We start from the raw sequence: 14,297 nt of genomic DNA on the forward strand, positions 1-14,297 counted from the left end.
AGTATAAGTATGAGCAGATGGGATACACACAGTAGAATATATGCCATTCCTTACTACCTCATGAGCCCAGAATTCTGTTGAGGGATGTGCAGAAGTTCAGAAAGACTCAAGTCAAGTACAACGCAGGCATGTGACATCTATGATCAAGTCAACTTACTTTTAAAACTAGATTTTTTTTTTGAATGTGGAAAAAGAAAATGATGTTCTAAGAAACACAAACAACCAAGGAACTCTATCATAGTCTTCCACACTCGTCTTGTTTATCTGTATTATCCAATCACTTATGCTGAGAATTATGACATAGGAGGAAAGAAACGATAGGGAAACCCATCATTTTTTTTAAGTCCTTCCTTACTTATCAGAAATTAAAAGGAGAGAGTGTTGGTAGAATTTGTGTGTATCAAGAAGTGAAATAAACAGTTAACTTAGTCTTGTGTAACATTTTCACTGTTCTGTTAAGAATGAAATACATAGGTACATATGAAATAAATGCTATTGTATTTGCACTTTAGGTTGATATTGCTCAATATCAAGATAAATATGCTAATGATTTAAATTTAATGTTTTCTCTATTTAGAACAGCATTAAATAGCAAATCAAAACATCATAAGAAGTTGGGAGAGAGACAGCTAGAGGGGGGAAAAAAAAAGCTTTATATTTTAGTATTTTTAATGGTACGTTTTCCTGCCTTTTGAACAAGGGACTCGGCACTTACATTTCATACTAGGCCCTGTAAATTATGTAGCTGACCCTGCTCTCAACTAATAAGTTGCCCGGTACAATTTGATCCTAGGTTTTCTGCATCCAATTGACACACGGTACCACACTTTTCTTCCTGTGATGCTCCCTGTGCAGTGTTAAGTCAGGGAAGTTGACATGTCATTCAACATTTCCAGGGCTATGGCTTTGAGGGAGGAAACTACATTAACCATAGTAACTGCTGAAGAGCAACACCCACATTCCCTTTTCATGACTGAGGTGTTCCTTGCTCCAGCTGCCACATTGGCTTATGAAAGTTCACAGATGAGTCCCTTCTTCAGAAACACCTTTGGCCAAGGGGACTGCACCCCTCAACTTAGGACACCTCTGATGTGTCACCCCAACCCCAGAGATTGCCACAGGCTCAACTGTGACCTCTGTTGCTACTGAATCAAAGATAAACTTCTTCCTCTTCCCAGTCCTGCTTCTTTTACTTTCTTACAGGTGTTACTCCCTAGCTATCTCCATTAAACTTCCAGCACAAAAATCTTTGTCTCTGAGTCTCTTTTCTGTGAAATCGAACCCAGGACAGCAACAGAGTGAACACTGAATTTCAACCAATGTGTCCTGCACTTTAAATGAACAGTTTATAGTGTCTAAATTCGGTAAGTATTTGATTCCCTAACTTACTTTCACTGTAGTCATAGCTGCAGTTACCTTTGCTTCTATCCATGACCCAATGAGATTCTGCCATTTTTGTCTTTCACACTGTGGAGACTATTTCTCTTTGCTTGCTATCAGAGCCCTTCACAAACAAGTCAGACTCCCATTAGACCTACTTTAGAATTAAGTTCTTACTCTTGTAAGCATTTCTCTCACTTAAGGGGAGAAGTACTGGAGCTGAACATTTAGGATTGATTCAATTATCTTCCTGAATCATTTTAAAGAAAGTAACTAAATAGCTATGTATCTTTTTTACTTTAAACTGTTTGGGGATTAGATTTACTCTGAAGTATTTAACTTGAACTTTCTAAACTGTCATTTGAATGACCATTCTTTAATGCAGACTTATTAAGGCTCAGGTTAGCTATAAAAATCATTCTTACTCATGTTCTTTTAATTAAAAAAAACACTAAATGCCTAGATTTACCAGGCACAAGTTGGTACTGCCCCAGAACAAGTCTGCTGTATACAATGGCATTTCTTATGAGTAAGTGTACATTCTGTAATTCATTTTGGAAGCATTTGGCTGACTCAATCCTAACTTTTGGCTAGAAGAACTAGGAAGATAAAAATATAATAGCTTCTGAGTCATCAGCCTATAGGTAAATGATAAGAAAACCATCCATATAGAGGCCATTTGATCGTCTTTAAGCCTTGTGGATTTTCCAAACAGTCCAGATCAATTACTTGGTATTGGCAATTAGTAGAGGACAAGCCTACCACAAATTTAAAGAGCTTCATTTTACTTGACTTTGGACACTTTTTCTCTCTCCGCTTCTCTTCCTGCTCGCTTCCACCATATAAAGGCATGTGGAAACACAGCTAAACTCTATTCCTCAATGTTATCTGTCAAAAAACTAGAACTCTGGCTATAAAAGCAAACAATAAATTGGGCAGAAGAATTGAAGAGATATTTTTCCAAAGAAGAAATTGAGGTAGTTAACAGATACATGAAAATACATTCTGCATCATGAATCATCAGAGAAATGCAAATCAAAACCACAAGGGGATATCTCCTCACACCTGTCAGAATGCTGTCATCAAAATAGCAAATAAATTTTGGTGAGTACATGGAGAAAAGGGAACCCTTGTGCATGATAGGCGGGACTATAATTGGTGCAAACACTATTGAAAACAGCATGATGATTTCTCAAAAAATTAAAAATAGAACTACTATATGATCCAGCAATTCAACTTCCAAGTACTTATCCAAAGAAAATGAAAACACTTATTGGGAAAGATATATGTACCCCAATATTCATAGCAACACTATTTAAATATACAGGATATGGAAGCAACATAAGTGTCCACCAACAGATAAATGGATAAAGAAGATTTAGACAATGGAATACTATTCAGTCATTAAAAAGAATGAAATATTGAGACAAGGCGAATGGACCTAGAAGGTATTATGCTAACTGAACTAAGTAAGATGTAGAAAGACATATACCACAGGTTTCACTTACGTATGGAATCTGAAAAACAAAACAAACAAACAAATATAACAAAACAGAAACAGAATCATAGATACAAAGAACAAATAGGTGGTTGCCAGAAAGGAGGTGGGTGGGGGCATGAGGGAAATAGTTGAGGGAAACCAGAAGTACAGACTTCCGGGTACAAAATAATTGAGTCATGGGGATAAAGTGTACAGCATAGGGAGAGAAAGTGAAAGGGAAGTCGCTCAGTTGTGTCTGACTCTTTGCGACCCCATAGACGGTAGCCTACCAGGCTCCACAGTCCATGGAATTTTCCAGGCAAGAATCCTGGAGTGGGCTGCCATTTCCTTCTCCAGGGGATCTTCCCAACCCAGGGATCGTCTCCTGCATTGTAGACAGATGCTTTACCGTCTGAGCCACTAGGGAAGCTTAACATAGTTAATAATATTGTAATAACTTTGTGTGGTGACAGATGGTAACTACACTTATCTTGCTGATCCTTTTGTAATGTATAGAAATATTAAATTCTATGTTGTGCCCTCTGAATTAGCATAGTGTTGTAGGTTGCTTATACTCAAAAAAATAAAACAACTCAAAGACAGTTCTTAATGCCCCAAGTAAAACCAGAACAAGTTTCTAACAGGCTGATCCATAGCCATGTCTTTCTGAGTGTACAGTGGGCAGACACCTGAATCTTATCTGTTATTGTGCTGACATAGTCACTCTTGCCACAGATTTATGCTAGTGATTTGTGGTCGTTTAGAGAGCAACATGGGTACTTAGCCAGGACAGGAGCCCCCAAGGCCCAGAGTCATTCCATCCAAACTTTGACTAGGAAGAGATCAAGGCAGGTCAAAGGGCATTCCATGTGCTTCAGTAAATTAACTACCTAATCAATTCTTCATTGATGGGGTACAAAAACCCCTTCAGGTCCTAGTGGAGCAGGCATGTGTGAGAAAAATAGGGGAATAAGGGTCACTGGGGCTTCCCCAGGTGGCGCTAGTGGTAAAGAACCTGACTGCCAATGCATGAGATGTAAGAGATGTGGGTTCAGTCCCTAGATCTGGAAGATCCCCTGGTGGAGGGCATGGCAACCCACTCCAGTATTCTTGCCTGGAGAATCCTATAGACAGAGGTTCCTGGAAGGCTACAGTCCTTAGGGTCGCAAAGAGCTGGACACGACTGAAGTGACTTAACTTCTCCAGGTCACTGGAGAGCCCTGGAATCATATTAAAGGGGCAGCTACTGCTCAGCATTTTGGTCACAGTGTGGCAATATATATCTAATGCTGCCAAATCTTATTTTTTCCCAAGGAATATTAGAAATCAGAATGTTTATATAAAATATCCTATTTTTAAAGTATTAGAAGCTAACTGATTTTTTTTAAACCAATGGGCTGACTACTAACAGAATACATCCACCTAGGCTATCTACCATGCTCTCACCATGGCCACCAGCAGGCCCTCATTATCTCTATGATCACCTTCCTACAGCTCTCTAATCTCTCCTGCCCTCATTCATTCAGTGTGTCTAGTTGCAACACACTCTTCTGTCTCAAGGCCTTTGCACCAGCACTTTCCTTGCCTGGAGGCCCTTTCCCTAAAGAGTCATACAGCTCACCCTTCACTTCCTTCAAGTCTTGTCTTAAATATCCTGTTTTCAGTGAGGCCTTTCCTCATCACCCTATTTGAAATCACATCTTCTCCCCAACTCCCTGTGCCTCTTTCCTGCTTGACTTTGCTAGAAATCACCTACCATCTAACACATATACATTTTATTTATTTGACTTTTTTCCGCTGTCTCTTACAACAATGGAATGTAAACTTCTTGGAGATAGAAATTTTGGGTTGTTTTGTTTATGGCTATATTCCCGGTGCCCAGCACAGAACATCCACATAATAGAAACTTGATCAACGTTTTTTTAAATGAGTTAATGAATGAATGACTGAGTCTGCATACCATCTTTGGTCTGTGGTCTGGGCTTCCAATCTATGACTACTGATTTATACTGAAAGTCTCATGGTACAACCCAAAGGGAGGAGACATGATCAAGTTTGGACAGTGAACACCTAAACTCTTACTTTCTGAGAAAGCCAAGTAATCAAACAGCATTATCCACAATTTCACGGAGTATTTCAGTCAGTATAGTTCCTGCATGCAAAAGTAAAGTGTACCCAACAATGTCAAATTCATTCATCTATTTTTATTTTTATTCATCTATATTTTAATCACTCCATTTTGATTAGATACTTATCCAACAATGACAAAGTTTAGAGTTTAAGCTACTCAGATCTCTTACCTACAGTATTGAGCTTCAAGTAAGTAGTATCTAAAATAAGCCTAGTTCCTTTGCTAGTTGGGAAATGAAAATAAAATAAATGTAAAAGAGACAGGAGGAAACAAAGATTAAGACTGATCTCTGTGAAGGGAAGGCATTAATTTACAGAGATAATTTCTCTCAAAGTCTTATCTTGTTTCTTTACTCAGCTTATATATAATACTTCAATACTTTGGATACTATTGTTAAGAATTAACTCAGTTCTGTCTTTCCTTCTATGTTTTGTCCAGAAAAGGTTTAGTCAAGGACAACTAAATTTAAAAAATGAAATTCAGGTTAAAAGTGATATTCTTTGATCTAAGAAGAGGTTAAACAACCAAAATACTTTAAATATGATCAATAACCATAACGAGATAAAGGACATATGGAAGATGAATATATATTTAATTAATATTATGCCAGAGATGCCCCAGGGTTTGAAATACTTTTAAAAGGAGCAGATAAATGAAATACACTTTATGACTGGGTAGTACATTTTGTAGTTCATTGCCCCAAGAAGAATTACTCAATGAAAATATTTTTGAAAAAACTTGAAAAAGATGAATAACTGGATGGAAATAGATCCTTAATAAGTTGTAGAAAGCAAATTGTTTGGATGCGTTCCTTGACCTTTTAAAGTGGGTACCAGGCAGGGTTTGGTCAAAGAAAAAGCAATCTCAAGCTATTTCAAAAAGGAAGGAATTACAAAACATGGATGACAAGAAAAATCAGAGAAACTACCATCAAAGTTCAGGAAATCAGAAAGTGCAGGAGTTCCAAGGAACCTCCATGGGCTGTCTCAGCTGTCTGCAGTGCCAAAGTGGGTGAAGTCACTGGCAGAGGCTCAGGTCTCTATCTGCCAAAGACTCTCTGTGTCTTGCTATGGCCAAAGCAATAATGGTGCCTTCCCTTTTACTTTCCAAATCTCATGCAAGTGTCTCTTATTAGAGGATCCTGTAACAGAACTCACATGAGGTCTAGGCTCTGCTCCCAGGAAGAGCGCAGAAAGGCAGCAGGAAGCATGCTGAAACACCAGCATCAGGCCCAAGTCAAAGCCACTGGGAATAGCAGTACTTTCCATCTGTTTTCTATAGTCAAACTAGATCCATCTGGGCCAGATGGATCCAGTATGACCCAGCATTTGAATCTTCTGTTCCTATGAACAAACCAGGCATTCCCAGAACCACCAAGGGGTTTAATAATCTTTTCTTTATGACATTTTCTTTCTATAAGTAAGACAATCAGACAAATGCATATACAAACCTTTTTACTAAAGTTAGTTGAGTCCTTTAGTTAACTCTGCTGAATATGGACACCTCTCAGTTGGCATCCCCAGTAAGAACAGGGAGCAGTGGGGGAAGGGCTTTGGAAATACAGTAAAGAGGTAACTACTTTATAGAGCAGACTGAAATGTTACCAGGCTAAGACCAAATTCATCTCAGTAAAACTTCTATTACACTGCATACTAGCAATGTCTACTCCCGTGGTTCCACAGCCTTCCTGTCCTGTGACTCAGATGCCTACACAAAGGGGCTGTTGCCCAGTAGTCAGAGTAGTCAGGGGAAGGAAATGCTTGCTCACCTTCGCTGTGTTTGGAATAACCACTCCACATCAAAAGAGTGACTCACTCTGCCTACTTGCCAGCCTTGAGCTTGCTTCCACCTCCCACTACCCCTGCTGGTTGTGCTGTTCTTGGCTGAAGAGGCCTTCCCCCAGCAAGTCCAGGTTTGCGGGACCTGGCACCTAACTTTCCTGAATGACGAGGCTTCCTGAGGTGGATTGCTCTGCGGGTTAGAACCTGAAGGTGACCACCAATTTGCCTGACCTACGATCCAAGGTATATGATTCAAAGGTAAAAGCTGGGCTTTTACCTCTCTTCCTCAAACAGCACAAAGAGAAATGGAATTGTTTTATTTCCCTCCTCCTGCTTATAGTAAACACGTAACCTGAAAAGGTACCTATTTTCGTTGGTTTTAGAGAAACATGTTGCTGCTATAAGTTCCAGAAGCCACTGGGTTCCTTTTGGGGAGCTCAGCAGTATGTATCACAGTGTGGGGCTGATGGTGGATGTTCAGAAAATATTTATTCCTGGTGGATATGCCTCTTAACTGGATGGAAGCCATTGTAGAGTAAATCACTTCACTTTAGAGATTCTTAGCAAGGAAGAATCCACTCAAAATCCATTACTAGATTAGATATTGAGGAGATTGTGGTTATGGAAAACTAAAGGACTTTGGAATTAGCAGAGATGGGTTTAAGATTGGAAACTCTGGACCAATCCCTTAAATTCTTATCAAATAAATGCAGCATGGTGCTAAAGGAGTTTTAGAGTCAGACAGATCTGTGCTAGAATCTCGGTGGACCACTTACCAGCCACATGACTACTGGTGATTTACTTCTCTGTGTTTAATTTCCTTAGATAATAGAGTAACCGTGAAATTTCCCTCTTAAGCTTGTGACAAGGTTAAATTAGATAATGTGAGCTATTTCCTAAACACGGAAACTGGGACACATTAGTATTCAATAAATTTTATTTATACCCTGAACCTATTTCCTAACTTGGAAAAAGGAAAGAATAAAACATGCCATCAGATCAGATCAGATCAGATCAGTCGCTCAGTCGTGTCCGACTCTGCTACAAAGGGATGGTACAGATTAGTATGGAGTACTATGGAGAAAGTGTTTCCCAGCATGATTTATAAGCATTATCTAACTTCGTCTTGGCAATAGGCCTAGTCCTTTGTTCCAGTGTCTGAATGTGGGCTTATTGCTATTATATTTTAGCATAGTCTTTGGTATTTTGCACATAAATTTAACAGAGCATCATTCAGAATGCCTGTAGCACATGATTATTTACATTAATAATGTGTGTGACAACCTGCAAATGTTTAAGGAACATTATCCTCAGATATTTCACCACTGAGTGTTCACATTGTCAGCTTCCCCTCATTCTGGGATATTCAGGGCAACATAGATTTACCACAGTGATATGGCTCAATCAATGTTGGATTTGTCTCAGGATGGACACTTATGAAAACTGAAGCCTTCCAGGATTATACTGGTGATAGAATGACCTGCAGAGCTTCCTGCCCCACCTTTCCTTTCAGGCAGCCAGTTGGGCTTCTCTGGCCTGCCCTGCTAAATAAAAATGCTCTGGGGGATTTGGAGAAGAGTTGGTGTGAATGGGTTTATATATTATCCAGATTGCCTCATTATTACTCATAGTCTGTTGGAAAATTTCCAACCTTTTTCTGCTTGATCCTAGCTACCTAAGGATTTTGGACTGACATCTGCTATCAAAGCCCATCTGGAAAGAGCATATTTGAGAATTAAGTTTAATTCACAAACATTAAGCAGTAATAGTTAATAATAAGGGATTGGTGTGGAGTAGAAAAAAGTTTTCCTGGCTTCAGTAAAAGATGGATTTAGGTTCAAATCCCACTACTATCTGTATGCCTCTGGGCATATTACTCTTAGAGCATTGCTTAGTAATCTATACATAAAATATCTCCTTACAATGTTGTGAGGAATGATAAAGATGTTTTACACACACAACTTCACTACTAGTAATGTTTCCCATAAATGGCAGCTATCATTAGTATTGCCTTGATATCCTAAATGATCCTAGAAAAAGAAATGCTCAGAGAAACTGATCAGTTTTTCTCTAGGTGTCACTATCCCATAAGGTTATCATACTGAACAGGGAAAATGGAAATTGCTTTGTAAAGTCATAAATATAAAGTTACTATGGTTGTTTAGAGAAAAGGCACTTGAGATCAAAGAGACACTGAAGCTATACCATACAGGGTGACCTCTCTTTCTTTGTTAGAATATAGGACAAGAAGAGAAGCAAGGCATTAGCTGAAGGCATAACTGAGATTCACTTTTTTCATACTTCTTAGATTGGTCCATTCTTAATATGTATTAACTATGGCATTTCTAAAAGAAACTTTGGTGGTGTTTATTTATGTGTACCAGTGTGCATGTATGAGTGTACGTGTGTCTGTGTGTGCACATTAAAGATTTTTATTTAGCTGAACAATTTTCATTTTATTGATTCTAAAAAAAAAAATTAGGACACAGAAAGAAAGAATAAAGGTAGATTTTATTCTTAATATCTTACTTATAAGAGTCCAAGAAAATTAACCATAATAACATAAAAATGAAGTGAAAAATATTTTTATATAACTAGATGGATGTATTTACACATTACACCCAAGATGTACAAGGCTTAGAAAATTGTTCACGTTAATATAGAGTAATTCATTGTATTCTTTATCTCTGAGTAATGATTAACTTTTTAAAAGATGTATTTCTTTACTAATCTGGAAAAACCCCACACTTATTTGGAGGGCATTTATTCTCAGTAGTAGTAGTAGTAGTGTTAGTTGCTCAGTCGTACCCGACTCTGCGACCCCATGGACTGCAGCCCATCAGGCTCCTCTGTCCTTGGGATTTTCCAGGCAAGGATACTGGAATGGGTTGCCATTTCCTTCTCCAGGGGATCTTCCCCGACCCAGGGATCCAACCTGGGTGTGCTGCACTGCAGGCAGATTCTTTACTGACTGAGCTACGAGGGAAGTCCCCATATTCTCAGTAGACTGTCTTAATTAAAATTCCAGCATTGGAATTGGCTGTGGCAACACAGGGGATGTGACAAGATGGTGAATAGATTACCTGGATAATTTGATCAGTAAAGATGGATGATGTATGTATGTAACTCAGTCCCCTGAATTTTGTGGTTTTATTTGCCTGCCTTGCCCAGGTAATTACATCAAATTGCCACATCACTTGGCTGTGCAGACATGGCAAAGATTTTAGCTTATGCTCAGCCAGTTGAGAAAGCCTGACTTGCATAATTGTTATTCTGCCTTTAAAACATCTATCTATGAATGTTTAACTGAATAATTTGCCTGAACTTGCTTTTTGGAGTTTCTGATGTGGGTTGATATGTGCCATCCATGACTATGGCACTTTACAAGCCTACTGAGAAATAGACTTACTTAAAGTCTATTTCATAAAGTTCTTCCTGTCTCCCTCTCTCTCTTCTCCCATGTTTCCTCCCTTTATTTTTATTTTCTTCCAGTTCTTTTTCATAAAATTATACAATGTTAGGATTTGGTGGGATGGAGTATTCATAACTATGTTTCTCAAACTTAATTAATTCCCATACTATATTCATGGATTTTACATATTTTGTTATTTAATTAAAAAATAGATTATTTTAAAAAATCTTAAGTATTCCCTCTTTTAGATTCATTTTTTAAAACTATATTCAAGAATCATAGTTTTTAAAAAAATTATGTTTTAATTTATTTATTTGGTTGCACGGGGTCTTAATTGAGTCACACGGGATCTTTAGTTATGGCATGTGAACTCTTAGTTGCCATATGTGGGAGCTAGTTCCTTGACCAAGGCCTAAACCTGGATCCCCTGTGTTGGGAGTGTGGTCTTAGCTGCCACTGGACCACCAGGGAAGTCCCTAGAATCATAGATTTAGCATGCTGATTAGTACACTGATTTTTCTAACAAACCATAAAAGAAATATATTACAGATAAAGAAAGTTTATAGCTATACCACCTAAAATTATGCCACTTAGCTTTGGGAAACACTGTTCTAGTCCAACTTCAAATGAGAAAGCTGAGATCCAGAGAATTAGTGTTTTCTAGAGGCACACACGACTGAGCAACTTCACTTTCACTTTTCACTTTCATGCATTGGAGAAGGACATGGCAACCCACTCCAGTGTTCTTGCCTGGAGAATCCCAGGGACGGGGGAGCCTGGTGGGCTGCCGTCTCTGGGGTTGCACAGAGTCGGACACGACTAAAATGACTTAGCAGCAGTAGCAGCAGCAGAGGCATATAGCCAGTTAAGAGCAGAGGTAATAGGTGAAACCATGCTTTTGGACTGTTAAATTCAGTCCTCTTCTACCATACCTACACTGACTTATTATGTTAGTTACGTCAAGGCAAGGGCTATTCTTAGGCTATCAAGGGACCACAGATGCTTCAAAATAGTGGTCTTCAAAAAGAGTACTCAGTTAGGGGTTTACAGAGACTTGTCCAGGACACAGATAGAGCCAAGGATATTTTCAGAGCCATACCTTTCCTGTGAATTCTTCACTAAGGGTCTGTGGATCTACATTTATTATTGCCCTTTTGCAAGCTTACAAGAGAAAGTCATATTTTTCATTCACTGCATGGCCCTAGAGTGAAAACATTTTAGCAGTGATACCAGACAAGGGATACTTGAAAATACTAACTATGCTAATACAGGAGTAAAAGAGTGAAAAGAATTTCATGTCTGGGTAACAAATCACAGACAGTCTCTAGTTCTTTGCTCTCCACAAAGCAAATAAGTAAATAAATAAATTTTCAGCTGATAGGTCTTTAAAAATAATTTTTTATGATATACCAGTATATAAATTTTTACATAAAAGCGGTTTGAAAGTCAAGATTTAAGTGTCATAACTATAATTAAGTGTCCTTCCATCCCCATCTACAAATAAGGATTTTTAACACTAACCTCAATTAAAATGACAAACAAGAACAGGATTAATACTAAACCCTGCTGCTGCTGCTGCTAAGTCGTTTCAGTCGTGTCTGACTCCTCGCGACCCCATGGACTGTAGCCCACCAGGCTCCTCCATCCATGGGATTTTCTAGGCAAGAGTACTAAACCCCTAACTCATTCTAATAGTAAATAGTATTCATATTCAGATCCATGTGGGAAAATTCTGACTGATCCATTTCATTGAGAAATACACATACAAAAAAGAGGTATTTTTAAAACATTACTTTTTATTATTTTTAATTTCTTTACCAATCTTTTAACACAATTATATTAATAATAACTCAATAATACAATTTTTTGCTAATCATGGATTCTTCATGGTGGCTCAAATTGTAAAGAATCTGTCTACAATGTAGGAGACCTGGATTCAATACCTGGGTCAGGAAGATCCCCTGGAAAATTCAGAAGAAATTTTTTTTAACGTTTAGCACTTAAGAAATTTTTTAAAAGTCACTTTAGCTTACATTTTTGCTGTGAAAAAGTATAATAGCCTTTAACAGAGATTTTTAAGAATAAAATTACGTTGACTTTTCTGTGAAGACTGACGGAAGGCTGAGTGGGGTAACGGTCACCATCACTGGAGAATGTACTTGTTAGAAGATGCATTGGTGGGCAGACCAAGGCCTGGACCGACTGGAGGGAATAGCCAGCTCCTGCCTTGACCTCATAACATCTGTGTCTTTATCACTTTCCTTACCATCATCACTGCTAGAGAAAAACTTTCTCCCTTGCTTCCCTGTTTAGGATTTACTCACATTGTCACTTTCAGGAACAAGTGCACTAAGCATAATAAGGAAATAAATATATTACTTTCTTATCTAAAAAAGAATAAAATTATGTTACATAAATAAGATTGTATGAAATTAGAATAAAATCTGATAAGGAAGGGAAATGGAAAACCAAGTTCAAAAAAATAAAAGGAAAAATTTTAATTTCCAGTTGTTAAATAAGAGCTTATTTTTGAACTGCTATTCTTTTAGATGGATGATAATAGGGGATTAATCACTTTAGCATTTATATTCCCTAGGATGCAGTTTAAAATTTTGTAACAATTTTACTTTTAAAAGGGAATATTTAAAATAAGTTGGAAATTATTTAATTTGTACTTACTTACATTTTGGACAAATTTCAGATGTCACTTTAAAGTTGTGCAAGGAGTTATATTGATTTTCAAATCCCTTGAGGGAGTATATAAACAGGAAGTTGAACTTTCAGAGCTAGAATTGGTTTTCTAGCTATAGAGTCCTCCATGGAGAATCCTTTGCCTCGACTAGTTTCCCTGGAAAGAAAACGGTACCCATCTAAAAGAGCACACTGTCTCCTGGATGCTGCCAGTATTCTGGGGTGGACTTTCAGATATCCAGGTCCCAGGTGAGCCTGGATACTTTGTGGTATTTGTGCCTGTCAGATAAACATCTACGGGAAAGTCCAAAACCTCATAGGGGACATTGTACTGGTTCTAAAGAAATCTTATTCAGCCCCCTATACCACCATAGGATATAGCTTCTGTATTTACTAGATAAAATAAAATGATTCATTTTTACATTCTTATAAAAGTTGGAAAAATCCAAAACAGGTAACAAAACTAGAAAACATTTGAATAGGAAAAACAGCAGCATGCGTTTAAAATGTATGCATTGACATAAAACAAATGTGCACTTTTAAAGTGATATGTAACCATGATGCTGTTCTGTTATTAAAATTTTGAAGTTAGAGTACTGAAGTTCACACTGTTTAAAGCTGTCTTTAAAGAGGGTTAGTTCAGATCATAACTCCTTACTTTAGTAATATATATATATAGTTCTTCTATCTCAGAGAAATGCAAATTATTTATGCTCGATTCCAGCAGCATCATATTTTGTGTCACCAAAAGCTTTTACTTAAAGGATATACTTGAAGTTTTCTTTAATTTTTTCCCCTAATTTTTATGCTTTTGTTTCAAGAAATAAAAAAAAAGAATATAGGCAAAATTTCCCCTTACATTTAAAATGATTGAACTAAAATAATTTAAAAAATATAAAAATCCCTAAAAACTATCTTGATCAAACTAATAATTTTCTGATCAAGCCTTCATAAAAACATTTCAACACAATTGTATGATAGAGGCTGCTTTTGGGTTTAGCTTCAGAGCATTATGAAATATAGATTTCATTCTGTTCTATTAACTCTTGATTGTATTAAAAAATGACTGACCTTTTCCCCCAAGAGGACTTATCTTCATTTTGGAAGAAACAAAACAAAAAATAATGAGATCTAACACTCCATGAACACATTTAGACAGAGCACTTCTACAGAGCTTAGAGTCTGGAAATAAATCCAATATCAATTCCAACATACTCTATTGAAATGTCCTTTTTCCTCAGGAATCACAGTTTTGCCTTATGCTGCTTATATTCCACTCCAGACTGTTGCAAAGAAGCCATGGAAACTATTATCATTAGAAGAAAAATATTAGGGAAAAAATACTTGCATTAAAAAAAAAATTGCTACTCTGCTAGACTTCTGGGAGATTTATTATAAACACCATATTGCTTGGAAAGTCAG

Source organism: Bos javanicus, chromosome 8, assembly GCF_032452875.1.
Source record: "Bos javanicus breed banteng chromosome 8, ARS-OSU_banteng_1.0, whole genome shotgun sequence".
NCBI lineage: Eukaryota > Metazoa > Chordata > Mammalia > Artiodactyla > Bovidae > Bos > Bos javanicus.